The sequence below is a fragment of the Capsicum annuum genome, chromosome 3 (genome assembly GCF_002878395.1).
Source record: "Capsicum annuum cultivar UCD-10X-F1 chromosome 3, UCD10Xv1.1, whole genome shotgun sequence".
Classification (NCBI taxonomy): Eukaryota; Viridiplantae; Streptophyta; class Magnoliopsida; order Solanales; family Solanaceae; genus Capsicum; species Capsicum annuum.
The window spans coordinates 112,616,234-112,636,658 of record NC_061113.1 but is presented as its reverse complement, the minus strand read 5'-3'; positions in this window follow the sequence as shown (position 1 = coordinate 112,636,658).

Sequence of the window (20,425 nt, the reverse complement as noted above, 5' to 3'; positions counted from 1 at the left end):
ATGTCTAGCAGCTAATATAGGATAGTTGCATAGTGATGAGTGATGGCTATGCCTTATGTTATTATATGCTGATTAAACCGTTTGAGCTTAGGGTGGGGGGAGAAAGGGTACCACATAGGCTCGACTAGGTATTTGGTTATCTAGAATAGGCGAGTAGTCGTTCTGTTGTTGATGTTGTTATTATCATTGCTATAATCATTATTTTTGCTAGTTTATGATTGGTCATTGATTCAGTACCATGATTTGAGCTATGTTTCCTTCTACTTCTATCTATGATTTGCATTATTATGTATATTTATTTCATGTTTGGACAAATGGATTAGAAACCTTATGCATGTTAGTACTAAATCCCAATAAGAGTATAATGATGCCTTACAATAAGGATATGATGATCTAGGTTGTACCTCAAGATGACCTTACATCTATATATACATATACATATCTTGCTATATGTAGCTATGGTATTATCGTATATACCTTTCTTTATTTGTTCATATTATATATTCATTCCTTGGCCTTGTATATTGATATATATATATATATATATAAAATCTTCATTCATCCATTATTTATTTACTATCCAGGGATATATGGTATAATGTTGACACTTCTGAGTATGGCAAGAATAGGAAAGTTTATCCTCGACACCTTCTTAGCCTTATTATTGTAGTCTATTGGACATAAATAAGATAGTTTATCATTATTATTTCATTGGCTATTTTGTGGTTGATAAATATTGGATGTAGTTTACATTCTGTTTATATGTTATATATATCTGCTTTATCTTGGGAGCTCAATTGGTAATTGCCTACTGAGTATCATCCATTTGGTACTCTTATAACACTTCTGCAGCTTGCACATTATAGTATGGGTTATCTCCATTGATGTGTGCATCGTGCGGAGAGACTATAGTTTGAAGACTTATATTGAGCTCCTGACGTTCAGAGTATTACTTATCTCTCGCTAATGTATTAGGCTAGTACTCATTCTGTATTCGTAGATAAGTTGTATCAATGCAATCTATTTCATCTATTCAGTTTTTTTACTCTTATTATATTAGAATCTCTTGCACAGATACCACCAGGTTTTGTGTATTTGTTGCATAACTGATCTTATATTTTATCTATTTTTCTTTCATTCTTTATGTATATTGTGTAGTACATTACTAGTTGCTTGAACTACGGGTTTTGTTTACCTACTAGTGGGTTATATTAAGTGCCATCATGACTTGAGAAAATTTGGTCGTGAAAAATTTGTATCAAAGCATAGGTTTCACGGATGTGTTAGTACGATAGCTAAGTATTAGAAAAGTCCTACAGATTGGTGCATAGACATCTGGAACCTACCTTTAGAAGGCTACAGGGACATTTTTGGAAATTCACTTCTTAATTCCTTATCATGTATCCTCATTTCTATGTACCTCAAACACATTCTTTGACTCTATTATATCCCTAAAGGTTAATTCAACATTATAGACAGATACAAATGAGACTTCAACAAATGCTTCCATAGTTTCAGTGCAACTTTAGAATTAAGAGTTAGAGATGGATATCAAAGATTCTTAGCATCATCCATAATGGATTTAGGGATAGTTTAGGCTCCAGTTGAGCTCGTTCTAACTTTATCCTATTGAGGTTCAATATTGGGGATTTGATTCCCTCTTATAGATCCCTCTCAGCCATGGATGTCATTCGATTAATTAAGCAGATCGAAGGTTTGTGTTGGGTCTATTGGTCTTTATAAGGGTTCTTTGCTAGTTTCTAAGTATGATATTAGGTATCTCAAGAGGGCCGGACTTATTCCTATGCTATATCATTTTAAGCAAGACATTGATGGATGTATGTGTAGAAGACTACCATTGTCACTCTGTTGGGCATTAGAGAACTTGACAGTAGTTGGGTTTTTTTTCTCATAGGTGAGTATTCATTGAGATTCTTGGAGGTGGCGGCAAAAGACCATGATTTTAGTATTGCACTATTGGTATTTATCGAGGAGTGAGGATCCTTTCGGTAGAATTCAACTTTATTTGTGGACTGTCAGCTTTACTGTAACATCCCAATTTGCTGAATCAGAACACTACACGGTGGTCATGACCCCAAAGGACCACAAGCTAATCCATGACTGATATCTGTACCTGTATACTGCATAAAATACTAAATAATGCAGAAACATACATTGAAAGGCCATAAGGTTCAATACTGAATATAACTTGGATAAGATAACATTTGTGGGGTAATACATAACCAAAACAAAACTATAAACACTGATGTCTGAAACACAATAGTCTACATCTAGTTTGAAAGCCTCTACTATTTGAATAATATGAATATGGAATTGATGGGACATGTCCCTAAATAACTCCAACTAATAACTAATCAATGAAATAGTGGAGAAATAATCATGTCCTCGAAGGATGAGGACTCACTTTTATTTTGACTATTGAGACTGGAATCTACTACTGATCTAGAACTCGTGTCTCTAAACCTATGGTTTAACATAAAAACAAAGCACCATAGTGAAAATGCATCAGTACAATAGAATGTACCAAGTATACATGTAAGGTATTCTAATGCAAGGGTTAACATGCATGAATAATTCTAGCTGACTGTCTAACATAAATGTAAGAATGCATAGATAAATACCTAACTGTAATTGACACTGTGATATTGTGATCAATGAATCTTAATACTAATGGCATGACATACTAATAACTGATTTAACTGATAGAATAAATAGTTATATATGAATGTAACTGATAACATGGGTGACTATATCTGACAATCCTGAATCTGATAGAACTATCTGAGTTCAATACTGTATCTGAGTTGACTGTATCTGATAATCTTAAATCTGAAGAACTAACTGATTTCTTTTACTGAGACTGGTACTAAAACTTTTGGAGGTACTATTTAACTGACATTCCCCTGATATGCCATTAAGGCTGAGTTGGGGTCCAATCTATAACCCCAATTAGAAGTGTGTCAATATCGTGCCACTGGTAAGGTCAAGCTGTGGGCGACCCTTATGTGATAGTGTCCCTAAAAGAAAATAGTGGGGCGTTTATGTGACAGTGCTTATCTACCTCAACAACCCTCATCGGATAGTGTTGAGGTCTCAACCTATGCTGGCTACATAGTTTTGGAATTCAAGGATGACTTCTAAGGATCACAGCATCATGTGATAGTGTATGTTCCTATCCTTGGGTTCACTCGGCGCTAATTCCTACTCCCATCTGAATGAACACTAAACATGATTTATCGAACTAAAAATAAGCTAAGTTACTAAGTTCTGTTGACTGATGGAATACTACTGATATCTGACAACTGACCAAGTCATGAGATATGGAGATTTTTCCTGAGTCATAAGACTATCTGAAGTCTATGGATTCATAGCTTAACTAAGAGTATCGTGAAAATATGACATGTCTCTAGGTACATAGCTATTGTTTCGGGTACAAGTACATAACTTACTTGAACATATAACTAACATCACAATCCATAATACATTTATAGAAGCATTCCATCAAACCAAGTGACAGGCATAACTTGTACATACATGGGGATTTCATGATATCATTCTAATTGGGCATTGTTCCTTTATCTAGATATTTAATTAAACACATGGTTGGCATACCACATGTAGACAACATTATACAACAATTAATAATCATGATTCATATCTAATTTCATCATCCTAGGGTTTATTCAAAGGTTCATACTAATATATATCTATACAAATCAATTCCACATAAAATTGATCACCCAACAAGGATTTGAATTCAATTGATCATTCTTAACATAAAAGACACCAACCCAATATGAATTTCATAAAGAAATCCATAATTTGAATTTAGAAAGGGATTCTTGGGCTTGATGGACGAAAGGAGTCCATCAATGAATACTATGCATACCTTAGTTTGTGATTTTGTGAATATTGATGGTGAAACCTTCTTGAATTTGAATCCCCAATAGAAACCCTATCTTGTTCTTGAGAGAAACTTGAGAGAAAATAGTATATTTTCTATGAAGAATAGCTAAATCACATGTTATTGGGTTTAAATAGGGGTAGAAAATCGACCCTTGTAACGCTGGATGCGTTATTTAATTTCAGCAAAATTTCCCAAATTGGGCCCCTTGTATGACGCATAATTATCACGCCATGTCACTGGAAATCTACAGTTGGGAAATTAAGGGATGGCACGACGCGGAGCCATAGAGTTTCCCCTTCTTTCTGACCGGGAACTTTGGCACGACGCGGGGAAAATTGCTCTTAGACACTAAAAAAGGAAAATTTTGTATTTGAGTGCTGGTGCAACGCGCCATAATTTTGGACACCTACTGGAAATTGCCAAATGCTATTTCCACTTGCTGTGCGGCGTGCCACAGACTAATATGACACTGTTTTTTAATGGGAACTTGAAATAATCATAACTTCTTACCCGATTTTAAGATTTAATAAAATCATATATCTTCAAAATTCCTCATGGAATAATTATCATTCACTTTAGAAGCTAATATTAGGCATTCTTAGGATGAAATTTGCTAGAAATCTTTAGGGTATTACAATATCTCCCCCTTGAGAACATTAATCCTCGAATGAGACTGACTGAGAGGCAAAACAACAAGCTGAACATGAACTGAACATGAATAACTGGAACATGATCTCATGACTGACAAGCTAAGCATAACATACTGAACATGCATATCTGATGTATGTGTAACTGATTCATAAATGCATAACTGAATATTTCGAGGAACTAAGTTTCTCACAATGAGAATGCATTTCTGATGCATAATTATATAATTGAGCTGATACATGAATGTATGAATGAATATGCAGTGGTACTTGATACCAAGTTTATACTAGGAAAATGAACATAAAACTGAATACCAAGTTCGTGATGAACACTGATCATGAAATTGAATAAGCTTAAGGAAAACTGTAACCTTGAGCTTGATTTGAGTTGGCGGAGAAGAGGTGAGGATACTTGGTACCCATGTCTACTTCTGCTTCCCAAGTAGCTCCCTCGACGGACTGATTTGGCCAAAGAACTTTAACTAGTGGTACTTATTGTTTCGTCAATCTACGAGTCTGATAGTCTAAGATTTTGACTGGAATCTCTTCATAAGAGAGACTGTTTTGAACATCAATGCTCTGAATTGGACTACGAATGGTGGGTTACCTATACAGTTCTTGAGAAAAGAGACATGGAAGAATTGATGAACTGAGGCTAGATTTGAAGGTAATTCGAGCTCATAAGCTGCCTTGTTGAAATGACTGAGAATCTTGAAGGGACCAACATATCAGGGACTGAGCTTTCCCTTCTTGCCAAATATCTTCACTTCCTTTATGGGAGATATCTTTAGATAGACATGATCACCAACCAATTGGAGATCTATGTCTCCTACCATAGAGAGCATCAGATGGAGCCATCTAAATACTGGAATGATAGCTATTGTTGTATACAAACACAATCAAAGACGAGTGGTCATCCCAACTTCCCTTAAAATCAATTGCACAAGCCCTTAGAATAACTTTTATAGTCTAAATGGTTATTTCTGCTTGACCATTTGTTTGAGGATGAAAGGCTGTACTGGGATGAACTTGAGTATCGAGACCCGTTTTGGAATGCTTTCCAGAAATAAGAGGTAAAATGGGTACCTCTATCTGAGATAATAGACAACGGAGAACTGTGCAATCTAACCAACTTTTTCATATAGAATTTGGCATAATCCTCAGCTGAATAGGAGGTACGAAATGGAAGAAAATAAGCTGATTTGGTCATTCTATCTATTATGACCCAGAATAAATCATGCTGATGATGAGTTCCAGTCAAACCTGTCATGAAGTCTATGTTCACAACTTCCCACTTCCAATTAGGAATACTTGACTCCTGCATGGACCCACTAGGCTTCTGATGCTCTATCTTCACTTGCTGACATGCAGAGCACTTAGCCACAAACTCTGCAATATCTCTCTTCATCCCACTCAACCAATAGATTTCCCACAAGTCACGGTACATCTTTATGGCCCCTGGATGAATAGAGTAGCATGCACCATGAACTACAGTAAGAATTCGCTGCCTTAAGTAGTCTACACCTTGAAAACAGAGATGACCATGACAACGCAAAACACCATCTCCCCCTTAGGAGAAAACCTTTACTTTCTGATCCTAAACTAACTCTTTCAACTTGACAAGTCTGAGATCTCTATCTTTCTTTTCTTACACCTCAAAAACTAGAGATGATTTTGAACTACTCTAAACACATACACCAGCCTCTGAAGAATTGACTAAGCAAATGCCTAGTCTGACAAGCTGATGGACTACTTAAGCTAAATTCTTCTTACTATTCTCCACATGAGAAACACAACCCATAGATAGCCTACTAAGAGCGTCGGCCACTACATTGGCCTTGCCTGAATAATCGAGGACACTCATGTCATAGTCTTTCAAGAACTCTAACCACGTTCTCTGATGAAGATTGAGATCTTTTTAAGAAAAGATATATTGAAGAATCTTGTGATCAGTGAAGACATCTACATGAAGTTTGTAGAGATAATGTCTCCAAATCTTCAAGGCAAAGACTATGGCTGCTAACTCTAGATTATGAGTTTGATAATTTCTCTCATGGGGTTTAAGCTATCTGGAGGCGTAGGCTATGACCTTACAATGTTGCAAGAGGATACAACCCAAACCTACTCTGGATGCAGCACAATACACCAGGAACCCATCTAAACCATATAGAAGAGCTAAGACTGGGGTTCAAGTAAGTTGAGTCTTCAACTCCTAAAAACTCTTCTCGCAAGGGTCTGACCATAGAAACTTGACTCTCTTCTAATTTAATCTGGACATAAGGGATGCATTAGATGAAAATCCTTCAATAAATCATCTGTAATAGCAGCCAAACATAAAAATCTCTTGATATCTTATGGAGAGATACGTCTTGGCCAGTTTCTTACTACTTCGGTCTTTTGAGGATCAACTCTAATTCCATCACCGAAAATGATATGACCAAGGAATTCTACTAAACTTAGCCAAAATTCACACTTATTGAATTTGGTGAATAGCTAATGATCTCTAAGAATCTGAAGTACTTTTCTAAGATGGTCTACAGATCTCGCTCAGTATGGGAATAGACCAGAATATCATCTATGAAGACTATAACGAAGAGGTCTAAGTACTACTTAAATACACGGTTTATCAAGTCTATGAAAGCTACTGGGGCATTGGTAAGACCAAATGACATGACTAAGAATTCAAAGTGACCATACCGAGTACGAAAAGCTATTTTAAGAATGTCACTTTCTCTAACTCTGAGCTAATGATAGCCAGATCTAAGGTCTATCTTAGAGAAATAACTAGCACCCTAAAGTTGGTCAAACAAGCCATCAATTTTGGGAAGAGGATACTTGTTCTTGATCGTGACCTTATTGAGTTGATGGTAATCAATGTACATTCTGAGAGAACCATCTTCCTTGTGCACGAATAAGACTAGTGCACCCCATGAGGAAATATTGGGTTTGATAAATCCCTTATCTAAGAGATGCTTCAACTATTATTTTAATTCTCTGAGTTCTGCTTGTACCATTCTATATGGCGGAATAGAGATAGGCTGAGTATTTGGAAGAAGATCAATGCCAAAGTGTATTTCCCTTTTGAGAGAAAATATTCATTCACTACTGAGACTGATTCAGGACTGGGAGTTTCATAAATAGTGTCCTTAACACGAACAAAATGATAGGAACATGCATTAGATATCATTTTTCTTTCCCAAAGGTATGAAATAACTTGACCCCTTTAAGCAGATACACTACCCTTCCACTTAAGGACTGGTTCATTTGGAAACTAAAACTAAACTATTTTGTTTCTATAGTGTACTATGGCATATTAGGAATGAAGCCAATACATGTTCAGAATGACAGCAAAATCAATCATCTATAATTCGACTAAGTCTGCTAAGTGACTTTCTAAATTATCATAATCGGGCAGTTCCTGTATACCCATCGGGCTACGATGGTTTTGACCACTGGGGTAGAGACTGAGAAGGGCTCTACTATGATTTTTGGACTGATTCAAAAATCAACTGCTATATAGGGAGTAAGAAAAGACAAAGAAGCTTCTGGATCTAGCAAAGCGTAAACATCCGCACGAAAGATCTGTAAGGTACTAGTAATTATATCAGGATAATTTTCCTGACCTTGTCTGGTATAAAGGGCATATAATCTAATTGGGTGATGCCCACTAGTAGCACTAGTGGTGGCACCCTGCTAATTCGGGCGACCGAACTGAGCTGAAGAGTAGAGATGACTTTGATAACCTAACTGAGGGTAGTCTTTGACTCTGTGGCCTGGCTTTCTATAAACGAAACAGACAGCACTGCCAGCTCTGCAAGCACCCTTTTGGTTCTTACCATAAGTCTGACAAAGGGGATTTTCTTGGGCATTGCTGACACTACCCTAAGACTTAGAGCCTAGCACTCTAACTTTTAACTTAGGAGTTAGAGCACTGGCTGAGGAAGAAGTTTGAACTGATGACTTAGGATGAAACTGGGAACAGTTTCCTCCTTTCTCTTTACACTAACTAAAATTATAACTACTTGTCCTAGCTTTATTATTTTGCTTTTCCCTCTGCTTAATCTTCTGCTCCTCTTTCAGCTGAGCATGGGTCATAAGTCTGGCTAAAGTCATGTCACTATTTAGAATGGTGAATGTTCACTCATTAACTATGCTATCATTTACCCCTAAAGCAAACTTACTCATCTTGGCTCTTTCGTTTGCAACCACATAAGGGGCATATCTGGATAATTGAGTAAACTTTAGAGAATACTCTTTCACCGTCATATTTCCCTACTTGAGGTTGATGAATTATAGAACCTTAGCCTCTCTAATATCTTGAGGAAAGAATCTGTCTAAGAATGCAGTGACAAGCTCCTCCTACTCTATAGGACCTGCATCATCTAACCTTTTTGACTTCTACTATTTGAACCAAGTATGAGCCACATCCTATAACTGGTATACAGCTAACTCAGCACTCTCAGCATTAGTCGCCCCCATGATACCTGCCACTTTCTGAACTTGATCAATGAATTCCTGAGGGTCTTCATCTAGTTTAGACTCGTGGAAGGATGGAGGATTCTTTTGGGTAAAGTCCCAAATCCTAGCTGTAGCTAATTTGGCCACTGGGTTGGTTGGAATGACACCTGGTCACTCATTATAGGTAGCTACTAACAGTGCCAGGGTGGTAAATGCAGTCCTGAACTCCGTATGAGAAACATGATCACCCAAAGGTTCTTTGGGCTGAGGGGATGACTGATTTCTTCTCTTGGGAGGCATATTTTGAAATAAAGAGAAGAAGCAGATTAAACTGAGACATTGACCTGTGATTATGCTCACTGGCTCGACATGAATACTGAAAGAAGGAAAATTGTTCTTGAACATCTCATAACCTCTTGGTGTGCAACACACCCATGTACAAGACTCTTCTAAATGCAGCTTTTAGACTTCCTAGGACTCTATTGAACCTTAGGATCTGATACCAAGTTTGTAACTCCTCGATTTGCTGAACTAGAATTCTACACAATGCTTATGACCCCAAAGGACCACAAGATAACCCATGACTGATATATGTACCTGTGTACTGGATAAAATACTGAATAATGTAGAAACATGCACTGAAAGGCCATAAGGTTAAATACTGAACATACCATGGATAAGATAACATCTGGGGATAATATAATATCCAAAACAAAACTGTAAACACTGAAGTCTGAAACATAATAGTCTATATCTAGTTTGAAAGCCTCTACTATCTGAATAATGAAAATAAGGATTTGATGGGACTTGTCCCCAACTAACTCCAACTAATAACTAATCAATGAAATAGTGGAGAAATAATCATGTCCTCAAAGGATGAGGACTCACTTCTATTATAACTACTGAGACTGGAATCTTCTGCTGATCTAGAACTTGTGTCTCTAAACCTATGGTGTAACATAAAAAGAAAGCACCATAGTACAAATGCATTAGTACAATAGAATGTATTAAGTATACATGTGAGGTAAGCTAATGCAATTGTTAACATGTACGAATAATGTTAGCTAACTGTCTAATATGAATGCGAGAATCCATATATAAATATATAACTATAACTGACACTGTGATATTATGATTGCAACATCTAAATACTGATGACATGACATACTTATAACTGATATAACTGATAACATAAATAGTTGTATCTGAATATAACTGATAATATGGGTGATTGTATTTGACAGTACTGAATCTAATAGACCTATCTAAGTTCCTTACTATATCTGAGTTTACTGTATCTGATAGTCTTGAATCTACAAAACTGTCTGAGTTAATTTACTGAGACTGGTACTTAAACTGTGAGAGGTAGTATTTAATCGATATACCCCTGATATGCCATTATAGCTAAGTTCAGGTCCAATCTGTAACCCCAATTAGAAGGGTGTCAATACCATGCCACTATTAAGGACAAGTTATGGGCAACCCTTATCTTATAGTTTCCCCAAAAGAGAATGGTAGAGCCCTTATATAACAGTGCTTATCTACCTCATCAACCCTTATCAGACAGTGTTGATGTCTCAACCTATGCTGGCTACATTGTTCTGGAATGCAAGGATGACTTCTAAGGATAACACCCTCATCTGATAGTGTGTGTCCCCATTATTGGGTCCACTCAATGCTAATTTCTCATCCTATCTAAATGAACACTGAACATGATTTACTAAACTGAACATGAGCTGAGTTACTAAGTTTTCCTGACTGATGGAATATTACTAATGTTTGACAATTGACTGAGTCATGAGATTATGAAGATTTTTCCTGAGTCAAAAAACTTTTAGAAGTTTAAGGATTCATACCTTGACTGAGAGTATCGTGAAAAGAGGACATGGATCTAGGTACACAACTAATGTTTCGGGTACAAGTACCCCCAAGATTCGATGAAAGGAAACTTATAAAGAATAACTTACTTGAACATATAACTAACATCATAATCCATAATACATTTATAGAAGCATTCCATCAAAACATGTGATAGGCATAACTTGTGCATACATGGATGTTTCATAATATCATATGAGTTGGGCATTGTTTCTTCATCTCGGCATTTAATCAAACACATGGTAGTCATAACACATGTATACAACATTATACAATAATTAATAATAATGATCCATCTCTAATTTCATCATCCTAGCTTTATTCATAGGTTGACATCAATATACATCTACACAAATCAATTCCACATAAAATTGATCACCCAACATGGATTTGAATTCAATTGATCATTCTCAACATAAACCCGACCAACCCAACATGAAACTCATAAATAAATCCATAACTTGAATTTAGAAAAAGGAATCTTGGGCTTCATGGATGAAAAGAGTCCATGAATGAACACTATGCATACCTTAGTTCATGATTTCATAAAGATTAATGGTGAAACCTTCTTGAATCTGAATCTGCAATAGAAACCCTAGCTAGTTCTTGAGATAAACTCAATAGAAATAGTATATTTTGTGTAAAGAATAGCTAAATCACATGGTATTCAGTTAAAATAGGGGTAGGAAATTAATCCTTTTAACCCTGGATGCATCATTTAATTTCAGTAAAATTTTCCCAAACAGGGCCCCTGGTGCACTGCGGTGTTATCATGCTATGTCATTGGAAATTTACAATTGGGAAATTAAGGGATGGCATGATACAAAGCCATCGCATTTCCCCTTCCTTCGTGACTTGAAACTTTGGCGCGGCGTGGGGGAAATCGCGCTGAGACACTTGAAAAAGTACAATTCTAAATTTGAGTGCTGGCGAGATGTGCCATAATTGCGGACACCTACTGGAAATTACCAAATGTCATTTTCTCTTATGGCACGACACACCACTGACTAATATGATGTTGTTTTATGATGGAAACTTGAAATAGTCATAACTTCTTACCCGGTTATCAGATTGAATCAAATGATATATTGATGGAAAGCTTACTAAATTTTCCACATGAAAAAAAGTTAAAATTTTCAAAATTCCTCATGTAATAATTATCATTCATTTTAGAAGATAATACTAGGCATTCTTGGGATGAAATTTTCTAGAAATCTTTGGGGTATTACCTTTACGCAAACAGTATTCTGGACTATTAGTTGTTCTAAAATTAGTTGTGATTATCGTAGTGGGTAGATTCCCCATCAGACCTTGCGGAGGTTTGGTATAGGTCTTTAGGCCATGACTACCATTCATGATTATGAGGGGCAGTATCTAAATGTAACACCCCATAATATTCTAGACTTAATACCACTCTTAGTAGCATCCATAGAGAGCTTGCAACCTAAAATTTTTATAAGTGTTAAATGTCTTGGTCATATTTTTGATCCCATAACTTCAATGATTTTTAAATTTATCTTCCCAGCCTTGAGAAATAGATTTTTTAGTTGATTCATGTTCAGGGGTATAAAGGGGATGTCTCGGGGATTTTTCAGATTTTTCGGGCTAGGAATGAGAAGTATGTGGATTTTGAAATTCATAGGTCACCATGATTACACCGTGCCATGGTGCCTATATCAATGAAGCCTCTGGCGTGTCATGGTGAGTCCCTAGAATGGGTTTTAGCTCAAACTTAAATACTAAGGGGCAGTCTCGCCTTTTCCATATAGTCCAAAATAATGATAAGACTAGATTAAGATATCATTACAGAAATATATTATTATAATAACTCAATTTAACTTAAAATCTAAACCCTAAATCCTCCCCAAAGATCAAGAATCCAACCCCTAAGGTCAAGATTTTAAAGAAAGAAGTCAAGATTAGGGTTCCAAACTTCAAACTAAGTGACATAAGGTACGTGGGGCTTTCCTAAACTTAATGGGCATACTGAAATTATTTTGAGTAATTTTTAAGGTCAACAAATCATACATTTACAAAGGGTTTTTGAACTTACATTAAAAAGTATGCATTATAAACCTTTTTTGATAATAATGTTTTGGTCTTGAGGCCTTCCGTTAAAATTTATTTTTGCTCGTATATATGTATATATGAATTTTGAGTTTGAAAAGTTAAATTGAGAATTTGAAAAGTTAAATTGAGAGCATGAATACTCATACTCCTTCTCTTGATATGACAACTCTTGATTTCACATGTTTTGAATTGATGGATTTCACATTTAGAAGCATGGTGTAAATATTTTTTTGGCTATTATTAAATAATTTGAGATTGGTTGTGAACTGAAGAGAGGGTGTCTTCTTGTTTGTAAATGTTTAAGATGATTATTGCCTGAATTGGATGGTTTTCTACAAATTAAATGACAACCACATGTTTAAGAATTAAAAGAGAAAATCTTTGTAAAAATTTTATGTGTTTCGATGGACAAATTCTTTTGTATTATTTGAATGATTTGGTGGTCTATGCAATTTGTTTGAATGATAAGACTATAATATAATATTACATGGCTTAAATATATGACTTGTAAGTCTTGGTTTGATGATACCAAATAGATGAATGCCATAACAAAATTGGATTTTTATATTTTGATTTAAAAAAGATACATGTCTTAAAGTGGTTAAAAATAGTCTTAATGAGAGTTAGGTGGTTTACCAAAGAAGGCATTTGGGTGTAAGGGTTCATTGCTGGAAACTGTGTTTTTCTAATATGGGTTTATGATGTTCCAAGGTATGGATTCTACGATGGTTTTGTGCCCTTTGGAGATTAGATATAAAGAATCCGGCCTTTAGGAAAAACTTGGGTTGGGGGCTTGGCCGCTGAGTTAAGGGAGTATTCCAAATATCCCTTAGGATTGTAGAGATGTAGGGTGGACCACCTATCTCAGAAATAAGACAAAGGTACAAGATGAGAATCATTAATATGTTTTGAAACCTACTGATTATGCCCATGTATTTTCAAATCGAACATATTTTATGAAATTCTCTCACCTATATTATATAAAAATTTATTATGTTTTTGGATTATTCTACATAACAGTACATTTGTATTGACAACCTTTTCAAGATCTGAGGCTCAGTACCGGGGTCCCGCTTAGCAGTAGATAAGTTTGTCAGAAGTTTGCAGTTGGTGAGCATCCCTTATTTACGAAAAATTATTATTTGCTTTTTAGTTCATGATCCGACTAGAGGCATTGTCCTAGTTTTCAGATAGATGTCGTTCTCATATTATTAGAGAATTTTTAGACTGGTGTTAAATGTTTTGAAATTTTTATGAACTTATATTCGTAATGATTAGTTGGATTAATAGAATGACCATGTTTCCATTTTTCTATGTTCTTCTGCATTTGTTTAGAGTATATGAATTGTATATATCTCTACCAGTTGGAAAAGAGCGCTCGGGTCTTTATTATTTTGGTTTCTCATCGTTGCTAGGGTCTCGGCTCAGGTTGTGACAAACTTGATATTAGGGCATGGTTTATAGTCCTAGTGTGTTTGTAAAATTGCATCTAGTATTGTCATTCTTATGAGTTTGTATCACGCCATGCTTAGAAGGAAGAGGCTACTAAGCGTTTAGGAATTACTCTTTTTTTTCATGATTAATTTCATGCTATAGAGTCTGGTTGCCCTCTAATAAATGATTTCCTATATTTCAGAAATTAATCATGATTCTCCATAGATCCAACGAACAAAGTACCTAAGTTAAGAATGTTTGCACTACTCATGGGATGCGGACCCATAATGGAACATGGACCCCAGAGTTTGTTTCCACCCTTGGAGTCCCTGCATCTCAAAATAGTCCACCTAGGTCCCCTCGATCATGATTTAATCATGCTCAGCCTTCCTAGAACGAAGTCTCTAGTGCTGAATTCTGATAGTCTATGTATATGATTGCTCAATGCATGACTTCTCAGGCCCGTCAGTCAAAAGAAGTAGGGTCTGTGTCTGGTTAATCTAAGATTACATGAGTTTGTTAATTGATGACACTGAACCTACCTATCTTTACTGGTACGACGCTTCAGGAGGATCCCTAAGGGTTCATTGATGAATTGGAGAAAATTTTTGAGTTTATTCATGCAAATGAGGTTGAAGGGTTGAATTGACAGCATATCAGTTGAAAGATGTGGCCAATCAGTTGTCTAATGAGTAGAAGGATTCAAAGGGTAGTGATGTTAAGATATCTAGATGGGGTGAGTTTGTGGAAGTGTTTCTCGATGATCTCCCTAAAATACCACATGATAGAGAAATAGATTTTTGCATTGATTTATTGCGGGACACACATCTTATTTCTATTCCACCATAGATAATGGATCCTTTAGAATTGAAAGCATTAAAAGAATAGTTAAAAGCTCTTCTTAAGAAGGGATTTATCCATCCTAGTGTTTCTCCCTGTGGTGTACCTATACTTTTTATGCGTAAGAAAGATGGCTCCCGCGTATGTATATAGATTATAATTAATTGAACAAAGTCACCATAAAAAAATACCCTCTTCCTAGAATCGATGATCTCTTTGACCAACTTCAGGGTGCCAAATATTTCTCTTAGATAGACCTTCGTTTGGGGTATCATCAGTTGAAGGTTAGAGAGGCTGATGTTTCCCAAATGGCTTTACAAACCTGATATGGCCACTATGAATTCTTAGCTATGTCCTTCAGATTAGCTAATGCCCTTCCAATCTTTATGGACCTAATGAATAGGGTGTTCAACAGTTTCTAGATCTGTTTGTTATAGTTTTCATTGATGATATTTTTGTTTACTTTAAGAGTGAGAAATAGAATGCCTATCACCTTCCGAATCATCCTTCAGACCCTCAAAAATCATGAATTATATGCAAAAATTTTCAAATATCAATTTTGTCTTAGTGCTATCGCTTTCCTAGGGTACATTATTTCTAGTGAGGGAATTAAGGTTGACCCCACAAAGGTTGAGGTAGTGAGAAAATGGCCTAGACCTATGACTCCAACTGATATTTGGAGCTTCTTGGGTTTGGCAGGGTATTGCAGAAGGTTCATAGAGAGTTTTTCCTCCATAGTTGCTCTACTTACTAAATTGACTCAGAAAAAAAGTAAAATTTTTATGGACTGTCTCTTATGAGAATAATATTTAGAAACTGAAAAACAAGTTGACTACTGCGCCAGTTTTGACCCATCCCCAGGGTACAGTAGGATTTGTTGTGTATTATGATGTGTCTCGGGTGGAGACTTGGGTGTGTTATTATGCATCATGGTAAGGTGATGGCTTATGTATCTAGGCATTTAAAGGTGCACGAAAAGAATTATCTCACCCATGACATGGAGTTAGCAGTAGTAGTAATTGCACTTAAGTTTGCAATATGTTTACTAGAGAAAGAATCCTGCTCTATCATCCGGGAAAGGACAATATAATTGCTGATGCCATTTGTAGGTTGTCAATGGGAAGTGAGGCCATTAGTAGGTTGTCAATGGAAAGTTTTCCCATGTTGAGAAAGGAAAGCGAAATATGGTAAAAGATATTCATCAGCTTACAAATTTTGGAGTTCAATTTTTGGATTCCAAAGATGGAGGAGTGTTCATTCAGGTATCTAAATTCTCTTTATGTGCTGAAGTTAAGGAAAAGCAGGCCAAAGACCCCATCTTATTGTAGATTGGAAAGGATGCTAGTCAATAAAAGGTTATGGTATTTGTAATTATAGGTGATGGAATTTTGAGGTTTCAACGTAGGTTATGTGTACCGAATATGGATTAATTATGGGAAATAATACTTAATGAAGCTCACACTTTGAGGTATGTTGTTCACCCAGGCTCTATGAAAATATATCATGACCGGAAGTCTAATTTTTTATCCAAGTATTAAATTGTGAACAAGTTAAGGTAGAGCATATGAGACTAGGTAGCACTTCCCAAGAGATAGCTTTGCCTACGTGGAAGTGGGAGATGATCAACATAGACTTCATTACGGGGCTTCTGAAGTTTCGGAACCAATATGACTCTATTTGGGTGATTATAGACTGGATGACCAAGTCCGCTCATTTTCTACCAGTACGAATGAATATTTGAAGGATGACTATGCTAAGTTGTACATTTGAGAGATAGTCCATTTGCATGGTGCTCCTACGTTTTTTATATCCGACAAAGATACACAATTCTTCGCATAGTTTTAGCGGTATTTTCAAAGGGATTTAGGCACCCAAGTGAACCTAATTACTTCTTTTCACCCTCAAACAGATGGGTCAGAAGAATGCACCATTCAAACCATAGAAGATATGTTGAGGGCCTACGTGATAACTTCAAGGGTAGTTGGGTGGATCATTTGCCATTGACAAAAATTGCCTAAAATAATAGCTACTATTCTAGGATATAGATGGATCCTTTTGAAGCATTTTATGGGAAGAGATATAGGTCTATATTGGATGGTATAAGGTGGGTGAAACCCGGTTATTTGGGCTTGACCTTATTCATCAGGCAATGCACAAAGTGGAGATCGTTAGAAAGTGACTTAAGATGTCTTAAAGTCGCCTAAAGTCCTATTTCAATGTTAGAAGTATAGAGTTGGAGTTTAAGGTATATGATTGGGTATTTATTAAGGTCTCCCCTATGAAGGGAGTCATGCGATTTAGAAAGAAAGAGAAGCTTAGTCCTCATTATATAGGACCATATCAGATTATGATGACAATCGGTGGGGTTGCTTATGAGGTAGATTTTCCTGCGAGTCAGTTTTTTGTTCATCTAGTGTTTCATGTATCCACATTGAAAAATTGTATTAGAGATTATTCCCTGGTGTTTCCTGTAGAGGAGATCAATTTGAAAGACTCCCTATCATATAAAGAAGAACCCATTGCCATTTTGGATTGCTAAGTTTGGATGTTGAGAAGTAAAGAAATAACTTCGTTTAATGTATTGTTGAAGAATCAAAAAGCTGAGGAATCTACTTGGTAGTGAGAGGATGACATCCGTGAAAGGTACCCAACTCTTTTTGAAACCATGGATAATGATATTTAAAATACAAATATATACTACTCTCTCTTTCTCTCTCTTTCCTTAGTGTGCTTCAGATCGTGCTTTTCTATGATAAAAATCATCATTCAGGGATGAATGATACCCAAGCGAGGGATAATGTAACACCCTTTATATTCTCGACTTAACATAACTTTTAGTAGCAAGCATAGAGAGCTTGAAACCTAAATTTTTTCGAAGTGTTAAAAGACATAGTCATAGTTTTAAGCACTTAAATGATTTTTAAAATGATCTTCTCTATCCCCAGACATAGATTTTCGAGTTGATTTATGTTCATAGGTATAAAGGGATCTCTCGAGGATGTTTTAGATTTTTCGGGCGAGGATTGAGACATGTGTTGATTTTGAAAATAGTAGGTCACCCCGATTGCACTACACCTCGGTGCCTTTAGAAATGAGGCCTCTGGTGCATTGTGGTGAGTCTGAAAAATGGGTTTCAATTGGGTATTTAAATTTTAAGGGGCAGCCTCGTCTTTTCCCTATAGGCCCAAATCATGATAATTGTAGATTAAGATGGGGAATTATATGGTCAAAATTACCTAATTTCTCTGAAAAAGTAAACCCTAACTATTTCTCAAAAATTAAGAATTCAAACCCTAAGTTCAAGATTTTCAAGAAAGGAGTCAATACTAAGGTTCCAATCTTCAAACTAAGTGACAAAAGCTATGTGAGGCTTTCCTAAACTTTATGAGCATTTTGAAATAATTTTGACTAAGCTTTAAGGTTAAAAATCATATATTTATGAAGAGTTTTTGAACATACATTAATAAGTATGCATTGTGAACCCTATTTGATAATAACGTTTTGGTATTAAGTTCTTCCCTTAAAAATGATTTTTCCTCGTATATATATATGTATGTGTTTTGAGTTTGATAATTTCAATTGAGAGCATGAATATTGATACTCTCTCTCTTGTTATGATACCTCTTGATTTCACACGCTATGAATTGATGAATTTTATATTTAGAAGCATGGTATAAATATTTTTTTTGGCTATTATTAAATGATTTAAGGTTGTGTACTGAAGAGAGGGTGTTTTCTTGTTTATAATTATTTAAGATGATTATTGAAAAAATTGCATGTCTTGCTATAGAGTAAATGACAACCACATATTTAAGAATTCAAAGAGAGAATCTTTGCATAAGTTCATGTGATTCAATAGAAAAATTCTCTTATATTTTTTGGATGATTTGTTGGTCCAAGTATTTTGTTTGAATGAAAAGACTATAATATTATGTTGAATGGCTTAGACATATGAATTTCAAGTCTTGGTATGATGATACCAAACAGATGAATGCCATACCAGAATCAGAATTTTGGATTTTGATTTCAAAAAGATGAATATCATAAAGAGGTTAAAAATGGGCTTAAAGAGAGTTAGGTGGTTACCCAAATAAGGCATCCAGGTGTAAGGGATCATTTTTGGAAATAGTGTTTTGCAAATACGATTTTGGGGTCTCCCAAGATAGGAATTCTATGTTGGCATTGTTCCCTTTGGCGTATTCGATTTAGAGACTCTGGCCCATACGACAAACTTTGGTTGGGGGCTTGACCACCGAGTTAAGGGAGGATTCCATATATCCCATGGGATTATAGAGATATATAGTGGACGACCTAGCTCAGAAGTAAGACAAAGAGGTGAGTTAAGATTTATTCATATGTTTTGAAACCTGCTGATTATGCCCATGTATTTTCAAATATTTTTTGCTAACATATTTTATGAAATGACCTCGTCTATATTATATAAAACTGTATTTTGTTTTTAGATTGTTCTACATACCTGTACATTTGTATTGACCCCTTATATTTCAGGATTTGAGTCTCAGTCCCGGGGTCCCACTTAGGAGTAGATTGGTTTGTCAAAAATTTGCAGTTGGTAAGCCTCTCTTATTTCGGAAGGCCTTATTTATGGAACATTGTTATTTGATTTTTAGTGCATGGTCCAACTGGGGGCCTTGTCCTAGGTTTTACACAGATGCCGTTCTCCTATTGTTAGAGATTCCACTAACTGGTGTTAAATATTTCTGAATATTTATCAACTTATAATTGTAATGATTAGTTGGATTAAGAGAATGACCATGTTTCTATTTTTCTATGTTCTTCCATATTTCTTTAGAATATTAGAATTATGTATATAACTGCCAATTGGAGAAGGTATGGTTTGGGCTGCTCATCGTGGTCAGGGTCTCATCTTGGGTCGTGAAACTTGAAGTATTCAAAGTTCTTGTTTTGGTGTTGTTATGATGAGACAATAGTTTAGAGAGTTCCCCAAATATGAGTTAGTTAATTAGATGGAGTTTGAATGTATTCCCCACCAGCCCAGAGTTTCGTAGATAGGCTATGATTGGGGGAAGATTGGATATACTTCTAGAGTTTGCTCTTATAGTCACTTGGCCAGCCATTTGGGCTCAATTTGTGTTCTCACCGTGTTCGATCTTCAATAGTTTTCTATGGTCATAAAGAGATCAACTAT